General features: G+C 40.4%; 1 protein-coding gene across 1 annotated transcript in view; it reads left to right on the forward strand.

Annotated features, from left to right (window-relative positions):
- Positions 1 to 17,609, forward strand: part of RNF180 (ring finger protein 180) — a 334,052-nt gene that overhangs the window by 70,967 nt on the left and 245,476 nt on the right. The gene's annotated exons all lie outside the window — the stretch shown is intronic.

Consider the following 17,609-nt stretch of genomic DNA (forward strand, 5'->3'; position numbering starts at 1 on the left):
AGAAGGTAAAATATTTAGGAGTGTGGATCACAGCAAAAAATATAAATTTATATAAAGATAATTATGAGGCTACTTGGAAGGGTATCAAGAAAGACTTAGAAATCTGGGAGAGATTGAAACTTTCCTTCTTAGGGAGGATCTCGGTTATTAAAATGAATGTCCTGCCCAGAATGTTATTTTTGTTCCAAACTATACCAGTAATAAAAGGACTAAAACAGTGTAAAGATTGGCAAAGGATCTTAGCGAGATTTATTTGGCAGGGGAAAAGACCACGAATAAAAATGAAAATATTGGTAGACAAAAAAGAAAGAGGGGGTTTTTCTTTACCAGATTTGAGTCTATACTATGAAGCGGCTTGTTTAATGTGGGTGAAAGACTGGATAAAGCTAGAGAACACTGATATCTTGGATTTAGAGGGCTTTGATAACAGGTACGGGTGGCACTCGTACCTGTGGTACGAAAAGGTGAAAGTTCATAGAGGCTTTCTAAATCATATAATTAGAGGATCATTATTTCAAGTATGGGAAAGAAATAAGAACCTGCTGGAAAAGAAAACTCCATGGTGGATCTCACCAATTGATGTCTTAACTGTCAAAAAAACTAATATGGAAGGGAAAAGAGCCACTTATGAAGAACTTATCAATAAAACTGATCAGGGCATAAAACTCAAGCCCTATGAGGAGGTAAAGAATGTACTTATGGGATGGTTGCAATACCATCAAGTGAATGAACTGTTAAAAGATGATAAAAAGAAACTGGGATTTGAAGATAAAAAATCTAAATTTAATGTGGAAATTATTGAAGGCAAAAACAAAACATTATCTAGGATGTATGACCTTTTACTGGATTGGTATACAAAAGAAGAACGAGGTGAAGGAGGCTATGATAAAATGGGCCATAGACATTGGTTACAACATTGACTTTGTAAAGTGGCAAGAATTGTGGAATGTAAATATGAAATTCACGGCGTGTACGGCATTAAGGGAGAATCTCTGGAAGATGATTCATAGGTGGTATCTCATGCCAGTGAAATTGGCTAAGATTTACAAATTGAAGAATAAGAAATGCTGGAAATGTGGAGAGGAAGATGGTGAGTTCTATCACATGTGGTGGACATGCAGGAAAGTAAAAGGCTTTTGGGAACTGATCTACAATGAACTTAAAAGGATTTTTAAATATACTTTTCCCAAAAAGCCTGAAGCTTTCCTGCTAGGAATAGTTGGTAAGGAAATTAAAAAAGAGGACAAAAATCTGTTTCTATATGCCACAACGGCCGCTAGAAATATGTTGGCCCAAAGCTGGAAAACAGAATTAATACCTACTATAGACGACTGGCAGAACAAGATGATAAATTATGCTGAACTAGCTAGAATAACAGGAAGACTAAGAGACCAGGATGACCAGAAGTTTCATGAAAATTGGAATAAATATCTGACGTATATAAGAGATAAGTATAAAACTTTGAGGACTCTGGCAGGGTTAGAATAACTCAAACAGTGTTTGGCAAATATGTAAAGGAGATAAAACACGTAACTTTAGAAATTATCTGATACTTATCAATAAAGTGAAGGGAAGTCCGAGGCTCGGCGGAGCCTAAAATAATTGTGTACTATATATATGACTCTTGTAACAGCTATGTTATATGCAATTTATGTAATCCAGACTATATATGTATAATCAATGAAAATTAATAAAAATGTATAAGCAAAAAAAAACAACCGGAATATATGAACCGGAATATACCAGCCATGCCAATAATAAAACCACAACAATAAAACAAAACAAACTCAAGGCTCAAAAGCAATCTAACCATAGCCACCAAAAGCTACAAAAAAAACAAGAAGAAGAAGTAAATTTCTATCAAACACTCTACAGTGGTACCTCGGGTTACATATGCTTCAGGTTACAGACTCGGCTAACCCAGAAATATTACCTTGGGTTAAGAACTTTGCTTCAGGATGAGAACAGAGATCATACAGCAGCGGCGCAGCGGCAGCAGGAGGCCCCATTAGCTAAAGTGGTCTTCAGGTTAAGAACAGTTTTAGGTTAAGAACAGACCTCCAGAATGAATTAAATTCTTAACCCGAGGTACCACTGTATTCCCAATCAACAGATAACCATTGTTGAAGAACTGGAACAGCACTACCATGCTAGAGCCATTTGGTTCTTCCTTTCCTCCATCTCGATATTCATCCTTCCTGAACTGACATTCCATTGACATCATCTCCATCTTGTGAGAGCTGCAGGGTAAGAGCCTGGTGGTGCCTTTCAGGGGCTTGCACAGTCAGGAGATCCAGGTACTAAGTAAAGGTATGAAGATGGGGTTACCTTGCATCCGGTTTTCTTTTTGCTTATGGGAGCTGTCCACTTAGGACTTTGATCTCATCCAGAAAGGCTCTTCTAAGGTTCTCACATGAAATCTAGCATGCATGACAAAAAGCTGTGGACCCCCAACTGCGACAGCTGCTGTGATCTCCTGACTGCTGGTGTGAATAGATGACTCCATGAATCAAACAGGCATAAAAAAAAGTGCCCCAAGTGATCATCGCCCGATATAATGGGCAAAGTGCCTGGTTCTGACTGGTTGATTAAAGCATTAAATAAATGCAAGCTGTTTATTCCGTATGTGCTTACTCTAGACAGCTGCTTACATCAGACAACAAATAGTATTAACTAACTCCGCTGTGCACCATTCAGCCGTTTTAATGCACAAAGCCCTTCAAACCAATACATTTGCTATAAAGGAAAATGCATGTATACTATGTTGAATTACGTTAAACAAAAACAAAAAAGTCGTTGCTTGTTTAGAATTATTTGTTTAGGCTACATTAACAAGTCTGCCTAATCCAGTCAGCTCATTATGAAAAGATCTGTGAATTCAAGCTGCCTCCTGTGTACAAAAGAAATGAATTTGTTGGTTGCTTCCCAATTTATTTCTTTTGCTAGTTTGGCAATAGAGGGAAGACAAATATTATATTGATCCCGTTTATCTTTCTCTTCCAAGCCACAAGGGTGGTGCTTAATGGCCATTTTTCCACTGGGGTCTCCCCTATGCGCAGTGGACCAGAGACCTCCTGGGGTGAGTAGGTGGTGTAGCAGCAGCAGAAAAGACGATACAACAACCTGGGATCAAAATGGCCACAACTTTATTGATTACAGTTGTAAGTAGGGTTTGGTATAGGCATTGGGTATGCATCATGAATCAACCAGCCCGATTGACAGCTGATTACTCCTTCGGAGTTGATCCTAACATTCAGGATCTCCCCATGATGCAAATCAAATAAGGCAATTCAGCCAGGTCTCCATTTTGGGTGTGTGTACTATGGCCCATTGGCCCCCATCTGGGCCTTCAGATAGAACTCTCCCTCTGGATCCCTTTACCAGGGTACCCTGAATTTGATCCTGGATAAAAGGGTGGGGCTCCCTTCTATCTTAGACTAAGGATCCAATCCAATGCATTCTTCCAACACACGAGTTGGCCCCTCCAAACCACTTACATCTGCAACCAACATAAACTCCAGTAAATATCCATCAGTCAGGCCTCATTGCCCATCAGTGAGAAATGAATGCCATCAGGCTGAAACAAGTCCACTTTGTCATAAGTGATGCCAGGGTGTCACATAATCCGGCTACCCAACTGCAATACCATGTGGTACATAGCCCTGTTCCCCTTCTTCCTGGCAAGGTTGATATGTGCCAGCTCCAATACACCTCGCCAGTGCCACCTCTCCACGTGCTCAGACCCAAAATGGTCAAGCTAGGGTGTGCTGCATGCTTCAAGATCTGCAGCTGCTGCCAAAATGAGATCTATGCCCTTCCTGTCCACATCACCAGCAACTAGGAGGCTCCTGTGCAGAAATGTGCACGTCTCTCAATCCTCCATTAAACTTGAAGACTGACCAATTAGGAAAGGAAGCCACACTTTATTTAAAAGCAGCTCCCCTCGGTCTCTGGGCTTGTCTAGCAGCTGCTTAACACCATCCCTAATGCATTTTTTCCCTTGGCAAACATAATGAAAATAAAGCAAATGAATATCAGCTTTGAATGCCCTGACGGACACTTTTGTATCGTTTGAGATTAGGAATGAGGCATACAATCACCCTTGTTTAATGAAGAAAATAATGAACTTAAGTGAGGATGTGAGCTACAGTGTGTTGTTGTGATTTGAAATCACAGTATCAATTATAGCAGAAGTTGGGGACCTCAACCGGCCTGCCAAAAGGATCTCTGGATCTCTCTCTATATATATAACTTGGGGGGGGGGGGCTCCAAGCTATGAACCTCACTGGACCTGCTCTGCTCTCTCCTCCTCTAACTAGAATGCACCATTGAACTGTGTTACTGCCTTTTGCTTGCCCGGATGGGGGATAGTGAGTTGCTGATGTATGCAGAAATCTCTTGATTTTATGTGGCTGGAATGCAGCCTATTGTTCAAAAGTGAGAGCCACGGCCATTGCTTCACCAGGCATGTTCCTCCAGGAAGTGTGTGCATGAGGGAATGCAGCCGTAGGGCTGGAAAAAATGTTCCCCACCTCTGGATGATGAGAATCAAACCAGGAAGTAATATTTTTCCCCAGATTAATTAATCTGGGGGGTGAGGAGTGATCAACTCATATCCTCAAATGCACTGTGCTTTGAAAGTGTCGTCTTCTGAATGTATTCACTGTAAAATCAGCATCAAGGAAATTGCGCAGCAATTTAATTCTGCAGTTCTCATTAGTGTTAATGGCTATTATGCATTTAAATTAGACTACACTAAAATATTCCCTACCTCCAGGTATCCTTATGTTTCTGAGCCATATAGGGAAGTAATTGGTGCTTGGGTGTTCATTTCAATTAGAGGCACAGCAACAGGTATTTGCCTTTGAGCTTACAAGCCAATGCCTAATTACGCAAGTTCCCAAGTCAAAATACGTTCCTTACAAAAAAGATGGCTGCATTTAAAGTGAAGTCAAACGGCTGATTCCCACAACTGCAGGCTGGATTTGTTTTTCCTTCTGTGTCATCTGTGTTGTTCATGAACAAGTTGCCCTGCATGTAATGGGCATCTGTTGCTTATATTTTGCAGCTGATTCAGACATTTGTGAGCAAAATGAATCTGGAGTGATAAGGATATCTGCATGTGTTGCACTCGTTGAGATTCCTGCATTGCAGGGGTTGTGCTAGAAGACCCTTGGGACATGAAGTGTGCTCAGCATTCTGAGCCATCTCGCAAATTGTATTTTTAAAGGTATACATGTAAAAAGGTAATGGAGAATGACATATGTATGCATGCTTATCAGATAGTTGAGAGTAGCCATTGCTTCTGAATAGGTGTGCACTGGTAGCGAATATAGATCTCTCAGTACATACAGTAAATAGCCCCTTCCACATCTTCCTTCCATGTCTACATTGGCTCCACATGACCTCTGAACATTTGGTGGAGGGACCAAGTTCCCAGCTGTACATGTGTATGTTGAGAAACCAGATTATTCAGAGTTCCTGAATGAATGGAAGCCCTTTCAATGAGCATGCAGGGAACAGGGGAAGGAGCAAGCAGGCACGATCCTGTTCCCATTCAGTACACAAATAGAAGGGAGGCTACAAGAAGGAATAATGTGTGGCATTGGTCCTAAAGTAGCCCACCAGATGACTGAGCAGACTCCACAGTCAGGGTGGCATGTGAACCCAAAGTTTGTTAACCACCAGTATTTGTTAAGCAAATGGACTTTAGATATTGAAAAAACTGATATGCTTGCTTTTCCCCGTTATGGCTTCCAATAGCCTCCAGGAATTCATCCAATCCATTTGTACGCAAGGCCATCACAGCATCATGTGGCAATGAGTTTCCATAGGTTATGTTTGCATTATTTATGCTGGAAAGAAAAGACATAAAATTCTATTGGTTTATTAGGCATGTATTTGGAAATGTATGTAAAGGCGCAATTTATGCCAAATTTCAAAAGATGGCATGGGACGAGGGAGCAAACAGGCAGTGCCCCTCCTTTTTCCCACTCACCCACTAATGCAGTCATTTACAGTGAGAACCTCATTCTTCTGCCCTAACCTTATTATTGGTGTTTTATTATTTAGAAAACAAAAACACAAGCCCACACATGTAGCCCTTGCTGCTTTAATTGGGCAAGAGCAGAATTGGACACCTAAATTGCCTGATACTTTCAAGATGGACTGGGAATAGGTATATTTGCTTGAGGTGCTGTTAATGGATTTAAATTAGATAGCCATGGAATGCTTTTCCAAGAGGAAAAAAGCCATGCCTCACAGAGGACACCCTGTGATTTTCATAGGGCAGGTGAGCTTTGGATTACAACTGCAATGAGAGCAGGCTGTACTCTGAGAATTGTACAGCAGCAATGGGAAATGGAGGCCACCATTGTCCTGTGGCAACATCTTCACATATTACATATTTTTCCTTGTGTATGGTTCCCCCCCCCCCCAGCAGCACATTTTCTACCTCTGCAAGATTAACCCAGCTTTCAGAGTTAGAAGGAAATTTCCAAGTTTAAAATGTTCTTGGCCTCTCCTATTCTCAGCAGAACCTCACCACGGGGATAATATTTCCATTAGTTGGCACTCATGGTGCTATGTTAATATGTTTCTGGCTGTGAAGTAATTGTGAGCTCAAATGAGGCAGAAAAAGAGAGTGAGGAACCGTGAACAAAATCTGGGCTTTGTTCAGTGCTGGCCCAAGATATTTTACTGCTTGAAGAGCAGCCCAGACGACAGCAGTCCTGCCAGAGTCAGCACTCTGGAAAGTCCCACTGCACCATTCAGGCAGCAATTCCTGCCTTCACCTATTCCCTCCCATCTGCTGACTGAAGCAGGGTCAGTTTGCCCTCCTGCATGGCAGGTCATAATATTATGAATCACGGAGAAATCCCCCCCCCCCCGGTTAAGTTTTATTTATTTATTAAACCTATTAATCACTTGTTACCCAAAGGGTCTCCAAGCAACCTTACATTGAAAAAATATACATACGTAAGTACATTATACCTTAGAAAGTGTGGGGGGGTCATATAATACATTAATTTTCCATACAATATACTGCACGAAAATAAACCCCGCCAGCCTCCCCACAACAGTGATAATAATAATAATAAACATTATCAGTACACAAACAATAAACAAAACAATACTTCCACCCACTAACTAACAGATAAAAATAAAAACTTGACACCGACAACCCCTTCCCTTATGCAGAAATCATTAACATCAACCCAGTGGTTGGTGGTGGTTGTTTTTTTTAAGGCTGCATTCACATGGCAGTTTCTTCCATTTTCTTGATGTTTCCCTAACTGTTAATTTCCACATTGTGTTTGAGCTTACACACAATGTGAAATCCAGTTCTAGAACTATAGTGAAATAATATAGCACAAGTTTAGCCCTCATTTCTGCCTGTCCTCTTCCACCCTCTCCTCAGAGCCTGGCCAATCCCTGACACCAGATCAGGGGCTCTGCTAAACAACTCTAGCATGCACTGCAATATTCAGAGAAGTGCAAATTTCAAAGGTTTGCACATTTCAGTTAATGAATTGTTTCAAAAAGTGCAAATTATGTAGCTTCACCTTTAATATAAACTGCATCAAATTTCTCCCGCATCTCTGCCAAGAGGAAAAAGTGGGTGGGCAAGGGCTGTGAGTCTTTCCTTTGTACAGTAGGCTGCTTTCTGGCCATTCAAAAATCAGAAGCTTCTATAGATTCACACACCGCCATCTAGACAAGCAATAAGCATTGTCACATTAAAGCCAAGCACTCAAAGAGGATGCGGAGCTGGCTAGTGAAAGTTGTGACCCAGGGAAAGAGGGTGACCTAGGAAGAGTCCCAGGAGCCAGATTGGGACATTTGGAGGACCACATTTGGCCTCTGGGACTACACTACACCATATTCCATTTTATCTTGTCTCCTGTTTACTTCCTTTCAGCTGCAGATAAGGACTGGGGGAGAATTGCAAAACCTTCTTGGAATAGATGGTATAGAACCAATGCTATTTTTCTAGAAAAAGAGGAGCCAGAACTCACCATGAACACCTCCCTTGTTCTCTTATAATGGCAATGACGTTCCACCTGAGAGGTGCCAGAACTCAGTTCTGGTGAGTTCTAGCTGAAAAAAAGCCCTGGATATGACCAGGGATGCAAGGATGCATCATTTCCTATCCTGCCCATGCTCATCCCATTCAGCACCATTTCCATTTCACTACAGTTCAGCTTCTGCTAAACCCTACACTATTCATCTTGCTACCTGCAATGGCCAGAAGTAACATAATCAGTTACACGATTTCAATGCGTTTCAATGAAAGGGAAACATCAAAAACAATGCAGAAATCAATGCAATTATTTATGTAATATTTGCAGACTAAAAAAAAACACCCAACAATAGTGAATACCACTCATATTTGTTTGCGTGATTTCCATTACTTACCTCCGATGGACAAAGACAATGTGAAAAATTGCACTCTTGTTTCTGTTTCTGGGGGAATTCTCTGACAGTTATAACACAATATGAAGGTAGAGTGGTTGGTACAAGGTATTTGTGCTAGATCTATCATGATAAACAAAATCAGGGTAAAAACAACAATCATCAGCCCGCTATAGAAAGAGTGAGGAAAATTGGGGGCCAGAAACAGCTGCTATCAAATCAACCACAGCAATGAAGGTGAGCTGTAATATAGGTGTCACAGAGGGAGCAACATAGTGAATCATTTTGGAAAAAGTCAATAATCACCGCCTTCCTGCACAGATCATTACCTTCACCCTCTGTGGGTTTTTCCCATTAGGTTTACAAAATTATTGCCCAATTTCACAGGTTTTTAATAAGAATTTTATGACCAATATGTGCTCTCCACCATAGCTTACTTTCTCTTTTCCTGTAAACGTTTTCAGTTCAGCTGCCAGTTTCTTAGGGCAAAACAAAGCAGCTTTGCCCACTACTAAAGCCTGTGCTTCGGAAAGCAAAAACAAACAAACCAGAAAACCCAAATCTGGTAATCTGTCCTGCTTTGCGGGAAAATATTTGGGGCGATGTTTTTTTCCCCTCTTTTTCCTACATAACTGTACAAAAATTAGAGAATGTGTGCTAAATTCAGGTTGGCTCATTCTACAACTAATATTCTATGCAGAAAATGGGTCACATATAATGGTAATTCAGTCTCAAAGATAATCTAGTCAACTCCTCTGCAGAGCCAAAAAAGAAACCACTGCAAGAAATCCCTGATAGGGTAAGGCTACCAGATGTCCCTGTTTCCCGGGGACAGTCTCCAGATTTACAAATAGTTCCCTGACAAAATCCTATCATTCTGACTCATTTCAATGAAGTGTCTCCAGATTCATTGAAAAAAATCTGGTAACCTTATGATAGGGGGCATTGTCTTGCCTTCTCTGCTTGCATATTCAATACATACTCCTCACTTTCTCAGGAATGAATTGAGCACTGATACTGATGTTGTTGTTGTTTAGTCATTTAGTCATGTCCGACTTTTCGTGACCCCATGGACTCATGCTGGTAGCTTCGAGAGCACTGTCCAACCATCTCGTCCTCTGTCGTCCCCTTCTCCTTGTGCCCTCCATCTTTCCCAACATCAGGGTCTTTTCCAGGGAGTCTTCTCTTCTCATGAGGTGGCCAAAGTATTAGAGCCTCAGCTTCACGATCTGTCCTTTCAGTGAGCACTCAGGGTTGATTTCCTTCAGAATGGATAGGTTTGATCCTCTTGCAGTCCATGGGACTCTCAAGAGTCTACTCCAGCAGCAGAATCCGTGACCAGGGAGAAGAGTCAATGGAGGAAGACTGGAAGAAATTCAAAGACTATCTTCAGAAACATTGCAAAATTAAGGAATGTTAGAGTGATGTTGGATTGAAAATAAGTGGTTTCCAGCTGTACAGGTTAAAGATAAGGATAGATTAAGATTAAAGATTAAGATTAAAGATGTTTAAAGAAATGGAAATTTGATAATAAAAGGGAAAAATTTAAAGCTATATGACATTAAGAGTAAGGATTAGGTTTATAAAAGTTGAAGTTATATATTTTAACATTTTATTAAATTAAAGATTGGGATTAAAAAAGTGGAAAAGAAACTTCTGGATAAATAATGTGGATTGGAATACAAAAGAGGGAGGTATGAGGAAGTCCAGAAAATAAGTAATTTAAAATTGGAAATGGAAAAGAGAGTTTGTTTTTAATTGTTATGTTTTGTGTTTTTATTGTTGAGTTTTGTATTGTTTTTTGTGTGTGTTGTTTTTCTTTTTTCTTTGTTTAAAACCTTAATAAAAAATTATTTAAAAAAAAAAAAAACAGAATGGATAGGTTTGATCCTCTTGCAGTCCATGGGACTCTCAAGAGTCTACTCCAGCAGCATAATTCAAAAGCATCAATTCTTCGGTGATCAGCCTTCTTTATGGTCCAGCTCTCACTTCCATACATCACTACTGGGAAAACCATGGCTTTAACTATACGGACCTTTGTTGGCAAGGTGATGTCTCTGCTTTTTAAGATGCTGTCTAGGTTTGCCATCGCCTTTCTCCCAAAGAGCAGGCGTCTTTTAATTTCGTGACTGCTGTCACCATCTGCAGTGATCATGGAGCCCAAGAAAGTAAAATCTCTCACTGCCTCCATTTCTTCCCCTTCTATTTGCCAGGAGGTGATGGGACCAGTGGCCATGATCTTTGTTTTTTTGATGTTGAGCTTCAGACCATATTTTGCGCTCTCCTCTTTCACCCTCATTAAAAGGTTCTTTAATTCCTCCTCACTTTCTGCCATCAAAGTTGTGTCATCTGCACTGATGTTAGGTGTGCCAAAATCTGAGTGAACCGCACTGAATGAACGAGGAGCAGACGGAGCTGGAGAGTAGGAAGTCTGGGGCCCATATGTCTGACATGGTCCTGGGATTTGCAGAGAAGCACAGGAGGCCAGAGAGATGCTTCAGTGGTAGTTCCACTTTCATGTTCTCAACAGATGGAGATCATTCCTGAAACCTCTAAACCTCCTTCAAATCCCTTTCTGACTAGAACTTCTGTGGTGGACATCCCATAAGTCTCCCTCCCCCCCCCCCCCACGTCTCCTACTTCCTTTAACTTCTGGACCTTTAAAGGTCTCTTTTCATCATATGTAAAGTTATTTTTAAAAGAAAGGAAGGAAGCCCACTTGATTGTTTTCTGATGAGAGCTAGTGTGGTGTAGTGGTTAAGGTGTCAGACTGGGACCTGGGAGACCAAGGTTCAAATCCCCTCTTGGAAATGAAGCTTACCTGGTGACCTAGAGACACAGTCTTTGCCTCTCACCGTAACCTACCTCAGAGGGTTATTGTAAAGATTAAAAAAATGGGGGATTGCCATGTAAACCACCTTGAGCTCCTTGGATAAAAAGTTGGAATATAAATGCAATAATAAATAAATGCTGTATCTTGTTTTGTTTTAGGTATTGTATTTTATTTGTTTTGTACCACCTTGAGACGCCCATGTAACAGGGTGTATATAAATATTTAAATGAAGTTATGAATGAATATAAAATACAATATATACCCTTTTCTCTAGCTGCGTGCCCTCCAGACGTTTTGGCTGGGGCTGAGGTCAGTTTTAGTTCCAAACATCAGAAGGATACTAGGTCGGGAAGGCTAACATAAACGATCTCACAAATGGAATTAAAATGGCCATAAAACAACTATTCAAAGCAGCAGTAAAATCCTCAGCTGAAGTGATTTAAAACCATTTCAGACAACTAGCATCATAAAACCATCAGCAAAGAACAACCTGAAATAAACAGAGTTTTAAAGCTTGTTTTGACCTATATAGAACCATTTATACTGGTGCTTTATCATAATAAAGGATGACTTGCTGTGTAGTTGAAACCATAAGTCAAACACATGTGAAGTATCCAAATTTGAATTTCACTTTCAAATATTTTCATTTTTTCCCTTTTGAATTGAATGAATGCATTTAAGAAATGTCAAGCTTAACTTGATGAATTTTTGTACACTTAAGATTTTTGTTTGTTTAAGTGCCAGATTCTTGATTAAGTATTTGGCAATGTCACTGTTAAATAGTACATCCATAGATAACTACTCAACTTCAGGAAGGGTTTCCATCCCAGAACTCTTTATACAGGCCAGATTAAATATAATCACCTAAGAAGTTGAGAGATGAGTTGATATTCCTGGATATAATTTATCCAAGCAAGTAGAACTAATTAAAGAATTTAATTTAATCGGAGGGTGGTGTGCAGATATTGTGATGGAGTAGACTGAAGATAAATTGACTAAATCTAATACCATTCTCCCCATAGATCTATTCCAGAAAAGCATCACAGCACATTTTGAAGGGCTTATCAGTTAACTTGACGAAAACATGAGAAGCATCTATGGGCGCATGCCCTATTCAACCACAAGTGATTGGCTGCAGTAACAATCTTCCAGTAAGTCCACTGATGCGTAGGCTTCTCTCCTACCCAGATTACAGTTTTATCAGATGTAGTCCTTTTCTTTGGACTGTCTAAATTCACCCTGTCTGTAGATAATTATTTTTGAATAATATTTCATTATCTTTATTTATTTACACACACACACTCCACACACAAATATCAGTATCAGTGTCACACTTCATCCCAGTATCTACAACATTGCAAGACATTGCAACATTGCAAGGGTTCCAGGCATGGCTACCCAGGGTCTGTGTTTCCTTCTGGAAAGTGAGGCACAGTGGAGACTGTGGTGTCTTCTTGATATATAGTTTATTTATGCATATGTACAACATGAGCCTACGATGGAGGGGTTCAGAGCATCAATGTTCCATGAGGGTCCTGCTCCTCCCATAGCTGCAGCAACATCAATGCTCTGCAGCTTGCCTTGATCCCTAGGTCACATGTCAGTTTACTGTCCTTCACTAACCTAATCACTGGCCTTTTCTAATACAGGGCGAGATCCAGTTCCTTTGATGTTGCTAATGACTCATTACCCCGCCCCCCACTTCCAAGGAAATTAGTCTGATTTAATTAGCTCTTAACGTACATTGGATCATTAAGATTTAGAAGTTTAGGAAGTTTGCCAAGCGTAATTAGCTTTTCACACATGCTAATTCCAGAGGATTAAAAGCATCTAACATATAGCTCAAATACACACAGGGGTCTAGCTATCACCTCACACTGAAGACTAGCCTATCTTAATTAGCTTTTGATCCCAAGCCTTAATTAAATCTTAGCACCTATCGGGAATTTAGGTGAAGCCTAGCACCCACAAACTCATAACAATATGTACTTTGTGAGGTGGTTAGTCCTCTGCGTTATTTCTGTAGCTCACACACTGATATCAAGAAGTGTCGCTTTTTTGTTGATGTTCTTCAGATGGCTCCACCTCATGCTTCCTTGGGTGGAAGTTGTGTGTTTGTGAATCTTCTGTTCCTTATCTGCTTTTGGACTGTTAACTCTCTCATGGACACTAATGACCACACTGTTGAGGGCAGCATGTCTCTTAATACAAATGGTTGGGAGTCATAGGTAGAGAGAGCACTGTTTTCACTTAGGTTCATCTTGTGAGCTCCCAATACGCATCTAGTTGGCCACTGTGAGAACAGGAAAATGGACTAAATGGGCCTTTGGCCTAATCCAGTAGAGATCTTGTGGTAAATGCCAGCTCCAGAGTTGAAGGTCTTTCCCAACATTTTGAGAGGTATTTCAGAGGTGGGAGGGGGCTTTAGATCTGGCACATCCAAGATCTCCATCATCCAACTCCAACATGCCCCCTTAATTCCCCATTCCAGAGCTGGTGTAGTGGTTAAGAGCGGCAGACTCGTAATCTGGTGAACCGGGTTCGCATCTCCGCTCCTGCACATGCAGCTGCTGGGTGACCTTGGGCTAGTCACATTTCTCTGAAGTCTCTCAGCCCCACTCACCTCACAGAATATCTGTTGTGGGAGAGGAAGGGAAAGGAGAATGTTTGCCACTTTGAGACTCCTTCGGGTAGTGATAAAGCAGGATATCAAATCCAAACTCTTCTTCTTCCTATCATCATCTCGGAAAACAGCCTGCTTTGGGGGCGGGGGGGAGAGATCCTGTATTCACTGGCAGTACAGTAGCCATAGCTGAGCTGTCAGTCATTCCTCTCAGCATCCTATAGATCCCTCATCTACCTTCTCAGGGATCACTGTATCCCTTCCTTAATCTTTCTGGCTGGGAACTTGTTTTATTTGCTTTTATTTGGGAATTCTAATACTCTCTGGTTTTAACTGTAACAGGATTTTAATTGTTATAAATGGCCTTGGGGAGGCCCTCATGGGGCTGAAAGGTAGCATACATTTTAATGAAAATAATTAAATTAGAAACGACTAAAGGCTGGATACTGTGTTTCTTAGAGGTGGGGGCTAAATTAAATACTAGACGTAGACTATTTTTTATGCAACCTGCAGGGCTGTTAACTTCCCAGACTTCCTCCCTGACTTTGTTTTTAAATTATTTAGTGCAAACACAGGCAATGAGTTATGAATTTTCATGACTTCTGATGCATGCATGCTTTTTATAGTTCCAAGCTTTGTGCATCACCATGGAACACCTGAGCTCTTAACTGGAGCTTTCAACCCTCCTCTAGCTTCTTAGAAGTCACCAGTTTTTGCAAATGATGTATTCTAACATCAAAAAGGTGTTTGTTAAAAGGAAGAGTTACAGTCCTCACAATTTCACTCATGCTCCAAAAAAGCAGACACAAAAATGTGAGCCAAGGATCTTAATTTACACACCATATAAAGAGTAAAGATTTTGAGTTGGAACTAGATTTGGAGGAAGGGTTCTTTTCATGCTCAGAAGCATAGCTGTCAACTTTTCCCTTTTCTTGCGAGGAATCCTATTCAGAATAAGGGAATTTCCCTTTTAAAAATGGGAAACGTTGACAGCTATGCTCAGAAGAGAGAGATTCTGCACAGCTTCCTGCTACAGATAGGGGGAGGTTATTTTAATTCCTTATCCCCACAGCAGCCCCCACAGATCATGTTGTTATTATTATAATACAGTGATTCACAGCATTTCAGAACCACTTTGTGGGGACACATTTGGCAGCGGGGGGGAAGGCTAGGGCTGGGTAAGGCTCCCTGTCTGAAACTCCGGAGAGCCCCTATCAATCAGTGGAGAGCATCAATGACATGTTGCAGAAAACACCATGGATGATAGATAGATGATAGATAGATAGACAGATGTGTACACATACACACACAGTCTAGAGGATCAAAAGACAAAATAAATATGTATATAGAATGTACATTTTAGGTTAAAATGCTTTAAAATGCATATTGTAGGATAGAATGAATACGTGATGTTTATTTTGTGGAAAATTAAATTCATAAGTAATGTTAATTTGTATGTGTGCTTGTGTGCGTGTTTTAATTACAGATGGATAAGGAAATGGGATGGGGTGGGATTATGAATGAACATGCAAAACTGACATGGACTGATCCATCCATCTTTCTCCCAGGGGCTGGTACCCCTGCAGCTACCTAAGGATTCTAACCATGGGCACCTGCCCAAATATGCATTTTACAAGAATAAAGATGGTTTCCTAACCACAAGGCTTCACTTCTGCTCATAGTTGCAACCTGGAGAGCTGACAGCAGTTTGTGACAACAGAACTTAGAGAATCAACTAGCGAACCAGCAAGCTGAAACAGATGGGCTGAGCTATAGATTTGAAAACATGAATAGCCTTCTTTCTATTGGAATTTATGTGACTTTTTAAAGCTTCCTCTTTTAAAACCTCTTCTTTCAGTCAATGGGAGGAAAGTAAAACAGAAAAAGAAGAGACAAAGAAGAAAGTCCTTCCTCAACATCAACGCCCACTTCCTACTTTAAGGAGATGTTAGGGCTTAGATTTCACCAGTCAGCTACTGTGGAATCTTCCAGCACTCCTTGATAGGAGAGCATCTTTTCAGTCCAATCCTATACTGTACATGCCCACTCAGTGAGATTTACTCCCAGGAAGGGGTGGAAGAGAAATTCAACATTTAAACCCTAACTTGTACTTTCTGAAACAAATATCACAGCCATCCTTTGAAATTCACACTTATCTGAATTCTGCAATGCATATCTCCAGCTGGGTAATATGTACATACACTAAGGTGAGTTTATGAAAGCATATATTAGTGAAAATAACATACAAAATGTATTCTACTGAGGGAAGGTGTTTGGAAAAAATTGTATATTAGGTGAAGTGTAGTGGGGGGAAATCACATAAACATGCCAATGAGTTTTCATGAGAAATTCACTTGTTGAAAACAATTTGCAAACTGATGTGGAAATGTGGAAAACTGAACTTAACATTAGAAAATGAGACTTCAAGAGAAATCAAAATTCACATAGTCATCCAGCCCTGCTCCCAGATAAGTGGTACTGGTTGCAACTGGAAACATGGTGCATATGCCTACTCAGATTTATTCCCAGATAAGCATGTATTAGATGGTAGCTTTACACCATACAATATTTAGGGGCAAAAAATTCAAACTAGTACAGGAGATTTATTTTCAATAATTTGTTTTATTTCAGTTTATTTGAATTAACAAGCATCCAAAGACTGTCAGATATGTAATTCAAAGGCCTATTAGACAGAGAGTCTAACTATGCCTTCTATTATAACGTATTATCTTTCCTGAAAGTTACATTCATCTGCACAGTGGGTTACTGGAAGAGATGATCAATAGAAACCGTTCAAACTGAGATATTTTAAAATTCAATTAACAGCTGTATTATGGCCCTCCAAAATATGCAAACTGAACAATGTTGAATATAACCCCAGTCTTCTGGATATGCTAAGAGAAGTTCAAATAAATTTAAATCTGCAATAAGCTCTTTTATTTCTCCTCTTTTCTCACAACATTATTATATTCAAAATATTTTAATCCAGAGATGTTGAAGGTGACTTTCTGAAACTGATTTGATTGTCGTTATTTAGATATTTAGACTGTTTAAAAATAAGCGAGAAAGTTAGAATGGGAAGATAATAGGAACAGATTGCCCTACTTTCATTATCTCCAGCTGTGGTATTAAAAAAAACTAAGGAACAGTGTGCTGTGTATTAAGAGGAAGTCCTGAGAAAGGTATTTCTGAAAGGGAGAATCTCAGTATGCCGTAATCAAAAACATTTGGAAGACATCGGGTTGCGGACAACTAGTTGAAGCCACATAGAGCTCCCGCGCGCACACACACACACACACACACACACACACACCCTAGTTATAATGAGAAAACCTAGTTCAGTTTAGCACAAGAAGCAAAAGCTTCCAGTATCCTTGCAGTGGGTTATTGGGGCTTTCCTGAACAGCTGAAGTGCTAGGGTCTATTGAAGTGCAGGTGCTAAAGCATTTCAGAGTTGTGGGATCACAGCCAAAGTGCCTCTTCCTTGCCCCTGCCAATCTAATTGCACTCAGAGTCAGGCAAGTCCAAGTTAAAACATTGTTTTTCACCTTTAAAGCATGAAAATTTTATGGTTTGGGACCCAGTTTTTCAAAGGACCATCTTTACTTGTACACAGTGTGGGGACCCTCTAGCCCACAGGGCATATCCAGCTCATCAGTCTTCTCAGATTGTCCCACAAAGCGGTTTTGGACAACCCATGCCCCCCCTGCCCTAAACCCAATACCTGCTCTATACAGG

Source organism: Podarcis pityusensis (genome assembly GCF_964106645.2).
Source record: "Podarcis pityusensis genome assembly, chromosome: 11".
NCBI classification, from domain to species: domain Eukaryota; kingdom Metazoa; phylum Chordata; class Lepidosauria; order Squamata; family Lacertidae; genus Podarcis; species Podarcis pityusensis.